This window comes from Canis lupus, chromosome 4 (genome assembly GCF_048164855.1).
Source record: "Canis lupus baileyi chromosome 4, mCanLup2.hap1, whole genome shotgun sequence".
Taxonomy (NCBI): Eukaryota; Metazoa; Chordata; class Mammalia; order Carnivora; family Canidae; genus Canis; species Canis lupus.
The window spans coordinates 77,191,379-77,206,820 of record NC_132841.1 but is presented as its reverse complement, the minus strand read 5'-3'; the positions used below and the strand labels follow the sequence as shown (position 1 = coordinate 77,206,820).

The window sequence follows — 15,442 nt, the reverse complement described above, 5'->3', positions numbered from 1 at the left end:
TATTTTCCTCATGACAGACATCATAAAATCCAACCCTAAGAATAAGAATTTTGATCTACATATGATCATACCCAATGCATGGTCATAAATTTAATAACAGAAGGAAGACAAGACTTATTTAACCTATATGGTCAGATGAAGTTTTGTAATCATTAAATAATGCCTGTACTTTAGTAGAAAAGACAGAAATACATTTGAAATAATATACTCAGTCATCATGCTTTCCCCCAGAAAAACTAATATTTCCTTGCTCAAAAAAATGAACAAAAGCATTAATAAACTATATAAACTACTGACTTTCAAAAAATGAAAATTTCAGTTAAAATCTTTTTTTTTTTTTTTGAGAGAGAGAGAGAGAGTGAGTGGGGGAGGAGCAGAGGAAGAGGGAGAGAGAAAAATCTTAATCAGGCTCCACACTCAGCGAGAGTAGAGTTGGTCATGGGCAGAGCTCCATCTCAGGCCCCTCAAATCATGATCTGAGATGACATCAAGAATCAGACACTTAATCTACTGAGTCACCCAGGCACCCCTCAATTAAAATCGCTTTCATAGCAATGGAAACCATGATATGATGCCCAATTATAATAATGAACAAACCACAATGCACAGAAATGCTCACATTTTTGCAAAATTCTTTCCTTCATTAAATATATTAATAAATACTTTTTTCATAGTAATAGATATTGCAAAAGTTAAAATTCCCATCAAAAAGAAACATTACCACTGAAACATGGATGTTTAGTACAATTTTCGTATATTGCCTAGGCTGAGATAATGGCATCAAGGCTGCCGGGAATAGGGTGACACTGCGAAAGATCAAATGAAAACAAAAACAGAAACAAACAAGTAAACCTTGTTAGTCACAAAGGCAGTGGGAGAAGCAGGGACTGGGCTGGGGGCAGGGGGAAAAAAAGAAAAGAAAAAAGAAAAGAAAGAAAAAGAAAAGAGAGCAGCCTCGATGGCCCAGCGGTTCAACGCTGCCTTCGGCCCAGGTCATGACCCTGGAGACCCGGCATTGAGTCCCACGTCGGGCTCCCTGCATGGAGCCTGCTTCTCCCTCTGCCTGTGTCTCTGCCTCTCTCTCTCTCTCCATGTCTCTCATGAATAAATAAATATTTTTTTAAAAAATTTAAAAAGAAAAGAAATGTGCTTTTTAATCCTACCTCCTACTGTCTCATAGGAAATATGTTGATTCTTTGTGCAAGTAGCTCCCACAAGAACCTACCTAAGGAGCCCTGGCTATTTCTTTACTTTCCAGGAACTATATAAATGGTATCTTTAATTATTATGAAGCTTCCACCAAGACACTCAGGACCGACGTAGCATCCATTCACAATTCAGGCATTATCATCGTAAACAATAATAATTAAAACCACATAAAGTTCACAGCACAGAACACCGCAGGACACTGAGCACAATGGCCTGGTGAATGAAAAGGGTCCTTTCGCATTTTTCCCAGCAATGTGATATTACAGAGTCATTTTCAGACGTTCAAAACCATTTTAAAAAGCATCATCAAGTTACCAACTGCAAAATGCCTACAGGTTGATCTATGGAAATTTGCTCTCCTATTTGGGAGAATTATCTAGTACCATTGTCTCCTCTAAAATCAGAACTTTCAAAAAATAGTGTAATGCCAATTAAAGGAGGAAAGAACCTGCCAACAGAGTTTCTGACTGAACAGAGAATACTTGTAGGATTTTAATAATTCTGTCTCCTTTTTGCATATTCCCCTGCTTGTAATGATTAGTAAGTTGTGTAACCCATTTATAGTTTTATTTTAGCATCTGTGAACAAGGAGCAAAATTGTTTCTGACACTGGAGAAATTATTCTAAGTTGTACAAACTACAGATTCTATTTATCTACCAAGTAATTCACATAACCTTTCCCTCAAATCCAGTGTTTACCCAAGGATACCACCTCTTCAGTCTGAAGTACATTTTTTTCTTTTATATACTTTAAGGAAATAATTCAGTGACTTCTTCTTTATAGAAATGCCGAATATCTTTTCTTTTTTTAATAAACATCTTATTGAAGTCTATTCCACACACCATAAGGTGAGCAGAGTACACATGTGCAGCCTGATGAATTATCACAAAGTGAGCACACCCATGTAATCCCACTCTGATAAATAAAATGAGCAGTTCCAGCATCACGGAAGCCTCCTTCCTGTTTGCTCAAGTTATTACACTACTTTCAAAAAAATATCCAATATGCTGGTTTCTATGGCCATCTCTGATTAACTGGTTTTGACCTGTATGGAAATAGGTCTATACTATGGCTTGTCTTTTTATGATTCTTTTTTTGGTCCATATTGTGTTTGCAAAACTCATCCATTATGCTGTGTGTAGCCGTAGTGCCTCTTCTGACTTACTTTATGGCATCACTTTATGTGAATATGCCAGTTTATTTGCTCATACAAGACTGTAGGCTGCTGTTACGAACATATCTATACAAGTCATTTGATGCACACAGGTTTTCATTTCTGGTATGAAAATAGGTAGGACACCAGGTCATAGAATTTGTGCATATCCAGCTTCAGTAGGTATTTCCATACAATTTTCCAAAGTGGCTGACTCATTTTTACATAATCACCCTCTGAATGCAAGAGTTCCAGTGGCTCAATATCCTCATCAAAACTTTTCATCTTTTAAAATTTTAATTTTCATTTTTAAGTTAATTCATTCTGTTTCATTTTTAATATCATCTCATTTGGGTTTTGTTTTGAATTTCTCTGATAATTAACAATGTTAAGCAACTCTGTATACGCATATTGGACATCTGAATATCTCCTTTTGTGAAATGCCTCTTTCATACTTTTGCCCATCATTTTTAAATTGAGTTGTCTGCATTTTTTTAATGACTCAAAGGAGCTCTCTGCATACTCCTGACGTGAGTCCTTTTTCGGATATATATATTGCCAACATCTTCTTCCACTCTGGTTTGTCTTTTCTTTTTCTTATTGGTGACTTTTAATGAATCTTTTAGAAGATGTATTATTTTACCTTTACATTTAGTTCTACAGCCCACTGAGACATCATTTCTTTTTTAATCATTTGAAGTGGGGCTAAAGATTGTTTTGGGTTTTGTTGGGGGTTTTTTGTTTGTTTTGTTTTGTGGATACCCAGTTAACCTAGAACCATTTATTGAAAAGAACACCTTTTCCCTATTGCACTGAAGGGGAACTTTATCATAATTCAAGTGACTATTCCTTAGCGCTGTGTGTTGCTTTATTTATCTAGTCTCCATTATGTACTGAATAATTACTGAATTTCTCAAGATTTATAAATCTAGATATTTCATAAAGTAAGATTCCTCACTTTATTCTTTTTCAAAAATATCATTTTAATTCTTGGTCCTTTCTTCCCATTTATAATGTAGATTCAGCTTCTCAATTTCTACCAAATAAAGATAAAATTTTTACTGGAATTCCATTAAACACATAGATCAGTTAGTGTACATTTTATATTGTTACAATATTGGATCTTTCCAGTCCATGAATATGGAACCTCTTTCCATTTATTTATTCTTCTTTAATTTCTCTCATACCTAGTAGTTTTGTTGAAGGGAGTTTGCAAATCTTATGTTAGATTTATTCTTGGTTATTTGATGTACTTTAAAGCTATTCTTAAAGTTATCATTACATAATTTTTCTAAATTTCCCTTATCATTAGAAATAATTTTTTTGTTTATTTTTAATATCTTATATAGAAACTTTATATTCAGAAGCTGAATCTACATTCATTTTTACTAGTTTTTTTTTTAAATTATGTCGAAATAATGACAATTTTGTTCTTCTCTTTCAATAACTTTTCCTTTCTACTTATTTAGTTCCATTGCACTGGACAAGCTCTTCAGAAAAATGATGAATAGAAGAGATAATGGCATTTTTATCCCATTGACTCAAGGGGCAGCCTTCAATATTTAACCACTCAATAGGATATGTTTTCTGTACATTTTGGTTAATACCTTTTATGAAAATGAGGAAGTTTCCTTTTATTCCTACTTTGTTAAAATTTTTTATCCTGAAAAGGTGTTGGATTTTATCAAATATCAGTTCTGCATATATTATAATTATTATATGATATATTTCTCCTTAATTCTGCTAACATGGTAAATTACACTCATTGATTTTTGGATGCTAATCTCATGTTGAATTCCCAGAATAAATAGGCCAAATGAATTTCTTTGCATTTTCTACAAGATTTTCAAATATGAGAAAAATGTTTCATTGTAGAATTAATAGAACTCTTTACAAATGATTTATTTATTTGAGAGAGACACAGCGAGCACAAGCAGGGGGAGGGGCAGAGAGAGAGTGAGAAGTAGGCTCCCTAGTGAGCACGGAGCCTGTTGTCGGTCTTGATCCCAGGATCCTGAGATCAAGACCTGAGCCAAAATCAAGAGTTGGGCACTCAACCAAGCAAGCCACCTGAGATGCCCTAAATTAATAGGTCGTTCTAAAAATCTATCTTATTTTCAAATTTTTCTGACACCTTTTCATAAGGCACACAAAGTTACTTGCTCTAGATACTATCACTGGTTTTCCTTTATCTTCAGATATGTTTTTACAATCACCTGAACAATTCACATTTTCTTTGTCCATGATAGTTCATATAATCTAGAAATTGGTCTCTGAATGTCTTAATATAGGAATTAACCCGAAATGTTGTCTATTTATCTTATTATTGGAAAATAGCTTACTCTTAAACCAATGGTTTAAAAAATATATTGACCTAATAATCAATTCTGGTGTCCAGTTTAAAACATTGGTAAAATCTAGGATAATAAGCAAAATTTTCTGAGCTTCCTCAGGTCACAGAACAGTAATCAACCCTTAAGCATCTTCTTCTATCCATCTTCCACTTCTAGATGACAAAGTTTATGCAAACAGGAAGATAACGTCTATGAAGAGTCCACATATAACACAGAAAAAAACCTGTATAGGCTCAATACATACCTGTATAGGCTCAATCACTTTAAAAACTTTCTTTTTCCTTCTTCCATACCTTTACCGTTTGGAAATGGAAATGCTATGTACATGTACAAAGTGCTGTAGTATAGAAGTACTTAAATAGGAACAGACTTGCCTTTTTAAGAAGTATTTGAAATAATCGTTTAAGTTACATAAAAGGAACACTTACTAATCAAATGAAGTGAGTGAAAGAATTTAAAAGCAAGCCATTCAGAATTTTAGAATTGCCACATATTTAGGCGAGAGGATTAATAGCCAGTATTTGGGACGCTAATACAGTTTCATGTTCAAATAGAAAATTGTGGAAACCAAGCCAAGATGTTAGTTTGAGAAGCAGCTGCAGCCCATTCTAGAAGCATACACGGGCATTCCTTTAAAGCTGTCACTAAGATACCAAATTTAGCATAAAACAATAAGGCTTGGAAAAATCAAACAGTGAGGCCCTGGAAGCTCATTTTCACCAAGAAAGTAAAGTTTGTGATAGGTTTGCTGTATTAAATTCATATGATTTAGTTCAGCTAATTTTTTTGTCCCTTTGTAGTAAAATATAAGTATTCCTCTGTCTCACTCTCTAAAACCTGCTAGCAATGAAAGTCCATCTTTTCTAATTTGTGAGAATGTTTAATCAAATAGGAATTTGAACTTTCATTATATCCTTCCAGTAATGTCTAGGGATCATCTCCTAAGATTCTGAATTCCTAGCAAGTAGCACTGTGCCTGCCATTTACTAAATCATCAAATTATTTAATAAATAAGAAACGCTTGTTATGTGATTTAAAAAATTGATTAAGGAATGAAACAATTTAACTTTCAAACTTTATCTTTCAAAGTTCTGATTGTGAGCATCCTATGGATCAAATTTATTAGTTAATGTGGAAAAAAAAGTTAATGTCCTTACTCCTATCTCTTGTTACTATTAACTTTTAGGCAAATTGGATCTTGGGATTCATATTTGAAACTACTGTGCTATTTTAGTATTGGAAGTAAAACCTTCTCAGATACTTCCAAGATATAGCATCATTAAGCTGCAAAAATAAAAACCTTTTCTAAAAGAGAAATCACAACTTTGAGGGGAGATTATTTTGCTCCAGTTGGCCTTACTTTCCACCCAGATTTTATTCTTTGTGTTATTTATTATTCTGTCCATACAATCTCTAATGAGCTACTTTGAGAAAATAATTTTCCCAAAAGTTGCAGTACTTTTTTTACTTTTTATATGAACATTTCCTGTAAAAGTTTCATATTGTACTTTCAGAATATCCTGAGAAATAAAAAAAATTAGTTCATGTCTTACTTATTGAATAACGGTAGGCATCCTTCTATCTTTATGTTGTATTATTCATTGATAGCAAATTGCTCCTTTCAGAGTGTATGAGACAAAAATGGCCAGTGTTCAAGCATTTTGGTTGCACAAAGTTTAAAGGAATATAACATCACCCTATGAGAGCAAATGTGGTCCACACCATCTAACAGGGCAGATTATCACTGTCATATTCACATTCCAATTGCTCCCTTGTCAACCCTTCAAATATGTCAACACTTGTTTTCTTTAATTATTCATTTAAATAATGAAATAGGGGAGAAACTTCATCCACTTCTACCAAAAAAAAAAAAAAAAACTTCTAGACTGGATTTTATTGTTCTCTACACATTTCTATCAACTTGGTTAATACTTTGATTATGGAATGAGAATGGAGAATCATACTGGGAATTCTAAGCTCTTTCAACACCAAGCTGAAAACTTTATAAAATTCCTTATTAACTAACCAGAAGCATCTGAAAATCACCATTTCACATTCATAATTCAGTTCAGAAATTTAGAGGTAGGTTTAGGGAACACGATTACTTGGCAATACACACAAATCACTACATTAGTCATTCACTCTATTTGTTCACAAGAACGAAGGAGATACCTTTGAGAAAAAAAAGAGAAAAATGTTTGCTAATTCCATTCCCTGAAAGTTCTGAATCATATCAATTATGTTTGGAAAACATGCGCCATGTTGTTGCATTTGAAATGTAGTTTTTACAGTTTTATGCTGGTGACATTTTTAGTGCTGGAATGTATTTTTCTAGAAAGTTATCTGTCCAGAAACAAATATGAAACATCATGGACTTTCTAACAAAAGAGAGGTTATGAATATTGAATTCAAAGAATTACAATCAGGGGTCCCTGGGTAGCTCAGTTAGTGAAGTGTCTGCCTCTGGCTCAGGTCATGATCTCTGGGCGTAGGATCAAGACCCACATCGAGCTCCCTACTCAGAGGGGAGTCCGCTTCTCCCTCTCGCTCTGCCTACTACTCCCCCTGCTTGTGCTCTCTGTCAAATAAATAAATAAAATATTTATTTAAGAAAAACAACAACAGGGATCCCTGGGTGGCTCAGCAGTTTAGCACCTGCCTTCGGCCCAGGGCGTGATCGTGGAGTCCCCGGATCAACTCCCACATCAGGCTCCCTGCATGGAGCCTGCTTCTCTCTCTGCCTGTGTCTTTGCCTCTCTCTCTCTCTCTCTCTCTCTCTCTATTCTCATGAATAAATAAGTAAAATCTTTAAAACAACAACAACAACAACAAAGAATTACAATCCCATTTTGTTTGAATTCACAGTTGAATTCATTAAATGTTCATTGAATAAAATTCTAAATTGAGTTAAATCCAAAAATAAATTTATATATTAACTCTTCCAATGACAACTCCTTCTCTACATATTAACAGGCCTAATATGCAATATAGATGTTATTTTGTTGTAGATATTATATACTATATAATGCATCTATATTTCTATGTATAAGAACAATATTTATATATATAATGTACATACTCCAAAGTATCAAAGATCAAAATTTTGAATTCACAGAATCTGAAGATACACTATTATTCAAATATTAAAATAAAGCTATTTATATAATTTATTCAAGGTTATACTTATTTATATACTGTATATTATATAAATATTATATGTAGGTATTATTTATATAACATGTATTATATAAATATTATATATAACTATGCAAATATTAATGTATATAGACATATAAAATATATTCCTAAATAGATTAGGATTTCTTCTAGATTCCATTACAGAAATTAAAACCAAAATTCCCCTTCTCAAAGAATTTACAAATGGCTAACAAACTGCCTTTCATAGTACCTGGAAATAATCATGCACATATATGTCTAATTATATAAACCGAATTACTTTACAGTATTTTCATCTTATTGTAATGACTTTGTTATGAGAAAAACTGTATATTGTAAGACGGTAGATATTTCCTATTATGCACTAGGTATCCTTGAACAAGTTCAAGATTCAATGTTCAGCTGAGGTCAAGTCCACTAGAACTAGCTGTCCCTTATGACTTTCCTATTACTCTTAATCTCATAGTAAATCATCTCTTATGTTCCTGTACCTTTCCCACATTGTTCATTACTCTGTTCCCTTTTGTTTACCTAGCACCTAGTAGGTATTCAGCCCATGTTTTTTTAAGTAGCATTTAATAAATTATTCCATTTCCAGAGACCCATAAAAGTTGACTTCCTGATATGACTTCTAAATGAGTCCTTCATCCATCCATTCCTTAAAATTCTTCTGACTTTATCTCATGCTTAAAGGTCTCCTAACTTAGTTTTGCCCATGCTGAATAATGCCACGAGATTAATCACTGTGAAGGAATCCTGTCATCATGCCATGCTTCTACGCTAACAAGCATCAACACTCCCTACTGCCTACAAGATAAATTAATTAATTAAATCTAAAAAACATCTATTGAGTGTTTCCTATGTGCCAAGATATTATTTAAACTTCATGAACTTAAATTAATATCTCTCTAAATTTGGATGTAATCAACATTTTCTACAATATCTCTAAACTCTGACCTTCTTGGATCTTATACTCTAGCTAAATTTTATTTTTGGCTCCTTGACATGTATCCTGTGCCTTCTCACTTTCTGTATTTTTCACATTAATACTGCTCTCTTCTTTACAGCCTAACCTAATTTTTAAGATATAATAAAACTTCTCCTCTTTTATGAAATTTTCACAAGCTACTCTGAATATGGCTAGTTTATTTTCTATTGTATTCAATTGTCTTTTAATTACAGGCTACCTTCCAATATATTTCATTTTATTGTATCAGTTTTTATTCTGTAAGTCAGTATTATATGCTGAAAAGAATAGGGATTTAGAATTGGTCATATTTGTGTTCAAATTTCCAGTAAGTTACACACTAGCCATGTGACTTTGGTTAAATTAACTTCTGAATGGATTTCCTTATCTCTAAAATGAAATTAGTAATAACTATTTCCTAGTGTGATGGTAAGAATTCAGTAAAATAGCATTGGTACTTATTGACTATGATTTTGCTATAATACTACATTTTTTATATGTTTCTGTTTACCATTTAGTTTGTAAACCCTTAAGAACCAAAGAGTTATATTATATTTTATTTTATATACTATTACTAAACATTGAATTATGGGAAACATTTAATAATGATTGTTTACTTCATTTTCCTATAATACACTTAGGGAAAGAATAAACCAAATAAATAAGAACATGATAGAAAGATAATTTCCTATCATTAAATAATTTATGCTAAATTTATGTGTATGTGTATGCATGTATGTATATTTGTATGTTTATTTATAAATATATTTGTATGTTTATCGTATCTGTTTATTTAAGTTTATAGATAATATATACATAAGTGTACATGTATATGTGTATATATAGGTTTATATAAACAAAAATACACTCTCAAACATCTGTATATGCACATATGCAAGTAAGCCAGATTAGAAATTATCTTGGGTAGATATTTCTGGACAGCATAGTTCTGTTGGATGTGCATTTGGAGGTAATGATACAATTCCTCAGAGGGCAATATATCAACATTTTAAGGCATATTTTTTAAGATTTCATTTTAAAAAGAGCTCAAAGTGTGTATTTTGAACTTATCAGTTTCAATTATATTAAAGGAAAATCAGTGAGTCAGTAAAATACACAAAAAATCATTTGTAAGATCATACTAATTGCAAACATATCTCTTTAAAAATTTGCTTTTAAGTAGCATTTCCAGATTTAGGAGGAATTTTAAACTTAATTTTACATTGCATTATTGATCACCTGGATTAAAAGAGCACTCCCGTTTTTCCACATTTTATTTTTCACATTAAAATCCAAGTACAAAGTAATATGGCATTGCCCTTCATTTGTTCTTCCCAGTTGGAATGCATGGCTAATCTCTCCAGGGAATGTTCTTGCTATTTATTATTGATTTTATAGCTCAAAAATGTAAGTGGGCAGTGAATGGGCTGGATTTCAGATTAGGAAATAACCACTTGGAAGAAGAAACCAGCTGGACACTTGTGATAAATTGCTATTTTCTGTCTGAATTTTACACCTAGTTATAGGTAGTTTACAGAATTAAGCTCCATATGGACAAAATGCCACTGAGGGGACTGCGCCATAACCTGTGCATACTTACAGATGCCTCATTCACTCTTTGGGGACACATCTTAGGAGAAACATGTCATAATCAGGGATTTAGGAATAATGAAAGATTTGGCTTTCATCTGTTTTTCATGGATTTACCAGAGCTGAGATAAAGAAAACAAACATACACAAATGTTAGCTGTGATAGCATTAAAGCCCACTAAATAAATGTTCCCGGAACGTGATCACACACATCCACAGGCACACACACACATACACACATAAACACACAAAACTCTCACACAACCAGCACCAGTAGCATTGTAATTCCTAGTACAGAAATAGTTTCAATGCTTTATAGTAATGGAGAAGCAAATAACAGGTTATAAAAGAAAGTAATATTAATGAATTTCCCAATTGCTTTCTTGGTTTTATATTATCTAAACTAACCCTATGCAGACTCCTGAAGTATTGATCTACCAGAAATCTTCCAATTTATAAAACTGATTTTGAGTAACAAAAAAAAAAAAAAATTGAGGCTATACAATCAGTATTCTTTAGAACATGTTATCAATGTTTAGCCAGGAAACTGAAATCACTAAGTATTTGAATCTGATAAAATTTAATGCAGGGAATTGGTTAAGCATATGATGGAATTGCTGAATGACCAGAAAGGAGGGAGGAAGCAACACAGAGATTAGCAAAAGCATGAAACCACTTCTACCCATAGACTAGAGAGATAACAGGAAGCAGTGGTGATATTATCTGGGCCCAGGGCCCTTGATTACCAGGAGACTAGGGCCAAGGTGGACCCATGGCGGAGATAAACCTATTGCTTAAGAAACTTTCTGAGGTAGAGCAAACAGGAGAAATAATCCTTTCCAGGGCCCTCCAGTTGCCAACTGATAACTCTCATTGGATAAATCTCACCAAAGACAGATACACAGGAGAAACACCTCCTTTTGGGGCAATCCCCCTTTGATTTTCCTTTCTGGGAAAAAAAAGCAAGAACTGACCTGAAGGAAAACAGGCCCAGGACCAGAACAGATATATATCATTTTATATCACAACTTGTCAAACTTTGAACTATTTAAAACTCAACAGACTCTCTTGAAATTCCAGATTCATATAAGATTTCATTGCTACACTATAAAAAATAGAAACAAAAGAATTTTGAGATTAAAGAAAAATTGTTTGCACAACTGAAAATTTTAGATAGTTCCAATGTAAATGCCAACATAACAGCCCATTTTTGTTATAATTTATCAAGCAAAGATAATGACTGCACTAAATTATTTGGATAAATATCACAATTATATACTTTACATATACTCATCAATGTATTTAATGTCTTTGTGATCTTTTCCTAAAATCAACATCATTAAATATGGGAAGATAGTAGTGGATTTTTCAAACTGTTTTATACAATTTAATAATTTTGTAAATTAATATACTTGGTTTGCGAAAAAGCATCAGCTCTATAGCCTGTTCTTTAAGTGTTATTATCACTTACATAGGAAATAACTGACCAATCATGTCAAGGGCAGATCACAGACTGAATTTTTCTAACTCTTCACAAAAATGTGTTATTCTAGCTATAAGTTAAAAGGGTCAAAATATGATCTGATTTTTTTTTTTTTATGATAGTCATCACAGAGAGAGAGAGGCAGAGACACAGGCAGAGGGAGAAGCAGGCTCCATGCACCGGGAGCCCCATGTGGGATTCGATCCCGGGTCTCCAGGATCACGCCCTGGGCCAAAGGCAGGCGCTAAACCGCTGCGCCACCCAGGGATCCCTATGATCTGATTTTTAAAAATAAATAGAAAAGGGTATTTTTGGTAACAACTCTAATTAAAAATTACATTTAAACTCATGGAAATATGATCAATAAAAATAAGCTGGTGGCATTTTTCTCAATGAATTGACATGACTCCCCAGTGTTTCACTAAAGGCCTATTTCTTTACAAAAAAAAAAAAAAAAAAAAAAAAACATTTCGTGGAAAATAGTCTTAAAACTTCAAGAAGTATATTTTTAAGTAGGAACCAGAATTTCTTACATAGTTCTGGTACAATCATCTCCATTATATAATGAACTTTGCCTTTGCTGTATGATGCCACAGGGTATCTTACACAAACAGATCAAAACTACATCACAGACATCATGCTTTAGCACCTACGTCAGTCCTACATTACTTGAAATATACCCTCATCCTTTCAGACTGCCAGGTTAACCTTGAAGACCCTAAATTCCTGACCCATCTTGGAATATCCTACAAGACAACAAAGCAAGATAGACTACTATGATAAACCAATTGAAACCAAGAAAGATAAACTTTTCTAAAATGATAAAACCACAAAAAAATCACCTCTGTCAAATGCCAGTGTAAATACGGCTCTTAACTAGACTTCCTGATAAAATACTAGCAGAAATATAATGGACGCTGCTACTTATCTATGAAATAGTTTTAGAAAGATACACTTGATTTTCTAGGTTACTTATTAAAGAAAAACATGGAATGCATGGATTTAGTGGGGAGCAACTGGCTTTGACAATGAGATGAAGGACATTTTCAGAGCTGAGTTGATGGAGATAAACTTCCCCAAAGAAAGAAGCAATTGCCTGTGTCCTTTGATTGCCCCGGGTTTAAGCTACAATTTGATCCTTTGTATTGTTTCATCATCCCTTAAAGACTTCATTAAATAATGAATCTAAGAACAAAAGATGAGAAAAGATTCAAATAAAGAACTGCCAGTATTAAAACTGCTTACCGTGTAACCTCAACAACCCTAATGCTCACATCACAATAAAGTTGAAGCCAGTTCCCTTTGAATGATTCCTATCCCTACCCTACTGAAAATCATCTCCAAAATATGTTGATATTTGGGGGAAAATTAACATCCTGCAGAGATGGGAAAATTCTAACACAAAACATCAAACTATTCACATGCAGTCATTTCATCACCATGTAAAGTAAAATGCAAAAATGCAATTAGAATTTTAAGTCATATGGGATCCTCCAGACCCTTGGAGCTTCTCTCCATTAAAGGATTATTACCAAGCCTGGAATAGGGACCCTGCAAGAAGCTCGGTGAATCTTGAGTTTCACATCTGTGCATTTTTAAAACACCCCCTCCTCTCAGGAAAACATCCACTCATATTCATAACGACATATTCATAATTATTTAGAAATGTTTTAAGTTTCTGCTTTAGAAGTACAAATTTAGACTAATCTATTAACTCTTCATAATTTCCAGCTTATGAAAAGAATAAACAGAAATTAGAGCTCCAAATATCATGCAATAATCAGCAAACTCTGAATATTCTGTTTTTAAAACAGTCTATGATATGAAAGGTTAATCAAAGTAGCATTAGTAAAAATGGCTACAATCCTTTAATATGAAAGAATATAACAAAAGGAAATGGAAACCTCAAAATTAGACATTATTTAACACTTTCATCTCTCAAGTGTAAGAAACTCTAAATAGAAACATCTTTCTCATAAGATGCCTACTTTGACCAATGAACCAGAACAAATGTGGCTAATGTAAGAGGAGAAAGAAGAAGATGCAAACAATAAGTAGCTAAGAAATATCTTGATTTTTTTGCTTTTTGTTGTTTCTTAGAACTTTTTTTAAAAAATAGATTGATCTTTAAATTAATAAAAACAACACATAGACACAAAATAGAGTAATAAAATCCCTCCAATCTGAAAAAGATAAAAGAGGGCATAATGACTTTTAATCCATAATGAGAACTGTAATAAATGGTAAGTTACACTAAAATCACATATTGTCCGAAATACATCTATTTGCACATGCATAACCCATACTAATTTGAAACATATGTCTTCCCAAATTTCTATGTACAGATACACACATATCTGATGTTGAGAAAAACCTACAAAAAGTAATAATCTATATGTAATTCCAGGTCGATAAACACACATTTACAGATACAATTCACAGACACCCAACTGATATATTTCCTTTGTGTCTGCTATAATTAACACAATACATACTCATATATACGTGCATATGTGCAATATAGTCCTACCCACACAAACTCACACACTTTCAGAAGATCGAAATGATGCCTGAGAGTACATGAATTGGCAACTGCAAGAGATGTAACTTTCTCAATAGATTACCCTATATATACTCAAAGGACAGCTGGGCAACCATACTTCAGTGGAAAAGGAGCCATACTTCAGTGGAATAGGCTAACTTAGAATCAGCAACCTGTAGACTTTTTCCTCTTGAGCTTTGTCATTAATAGGACTGAGCCACCAATTCTCAGTTCCATGTTTCTCAGTTGTAATTTTAAAGTGAGAGGATTCGAGGAGTCCAGCCTGAGTTATGCACTCAATCATTCGTTTATGTACTAACTCAAAAGAACTGAGCATCTACCATCTGCAATGATAATACTAAGTATTGGATATATTGAGGTTCAACATAGCAGGTAGGCATGTCATGGCCGTGAAGGTGGGTGTATAGGACCACACAACAGAAATATGGCTGTCTAGGGCCTGCCTACTCTTGGAGAGCAGAAAAGATATGCTCTGCTGATGATATCTGAATAGATGTCTACTACAAGGATATGATGACTCAGGTAATCAGAGATTGGTTAACGGGTAATAGTGTGTGGTTACTTATCTGGACAAAAGAAAGCATTTGAGGAGACAAGTGAGTGAACTGCCTGCCAAATGATCTTAAGAAGCCACTTCATGGCTAGATATTAGAATTCAATGTCTTAATATTTTTTCATGCATCTATAAGTTGCTATTGGTAAGTGAATTGTGTCCGTGAATATAAATCCATCTTCCTGAAGGATTTAAGGTTGAAAAGAAAGGTAAGCATCCTCTTTCATGTTCTTGTGGATTATGAAATTTCACTAATAAAACCCTAAAAAAAAATTGTGACCATAAATTGTTGTCTTTAGTGCTGTGTAATTTAAATTTACTTCTCTTCTCCCTCATACTGGTAGTTCCAAGTCTAGAAAAACTTGTATTTGAGGAGGCAATTATTTAATCTC

At 33.3% G+C, this 15,442-nt stretch overlaps 1 long non-coding RNA gene across 4 annotated transcripts in view; it reads right to left on the bottom strand.

Moving 5' to 3' along the window:
- The window catches only part of LOC140632707 (uncharacterized), a 668,295-nt gene that overhangs the window by 323,191 nt on the left and 329,662 nt on the right, over positions 1-15,442 (bottom strand). Inside the window, exon 5 of one of the 4 annotated variants that reach the window (XR_012030354.1) lies at positions 10,462-10,573. The exons of the other annotated variants lie outside the window; for them this stretch is intronic. This is a non-coding gene — a long non-coding RNA (uncharacterized lncRNA). The remainder of the gene's footprint in view (positions 1-10,461; positions 10,574-15,442) is intronic. 4 annotated transcript variants of the gene reach the window in all.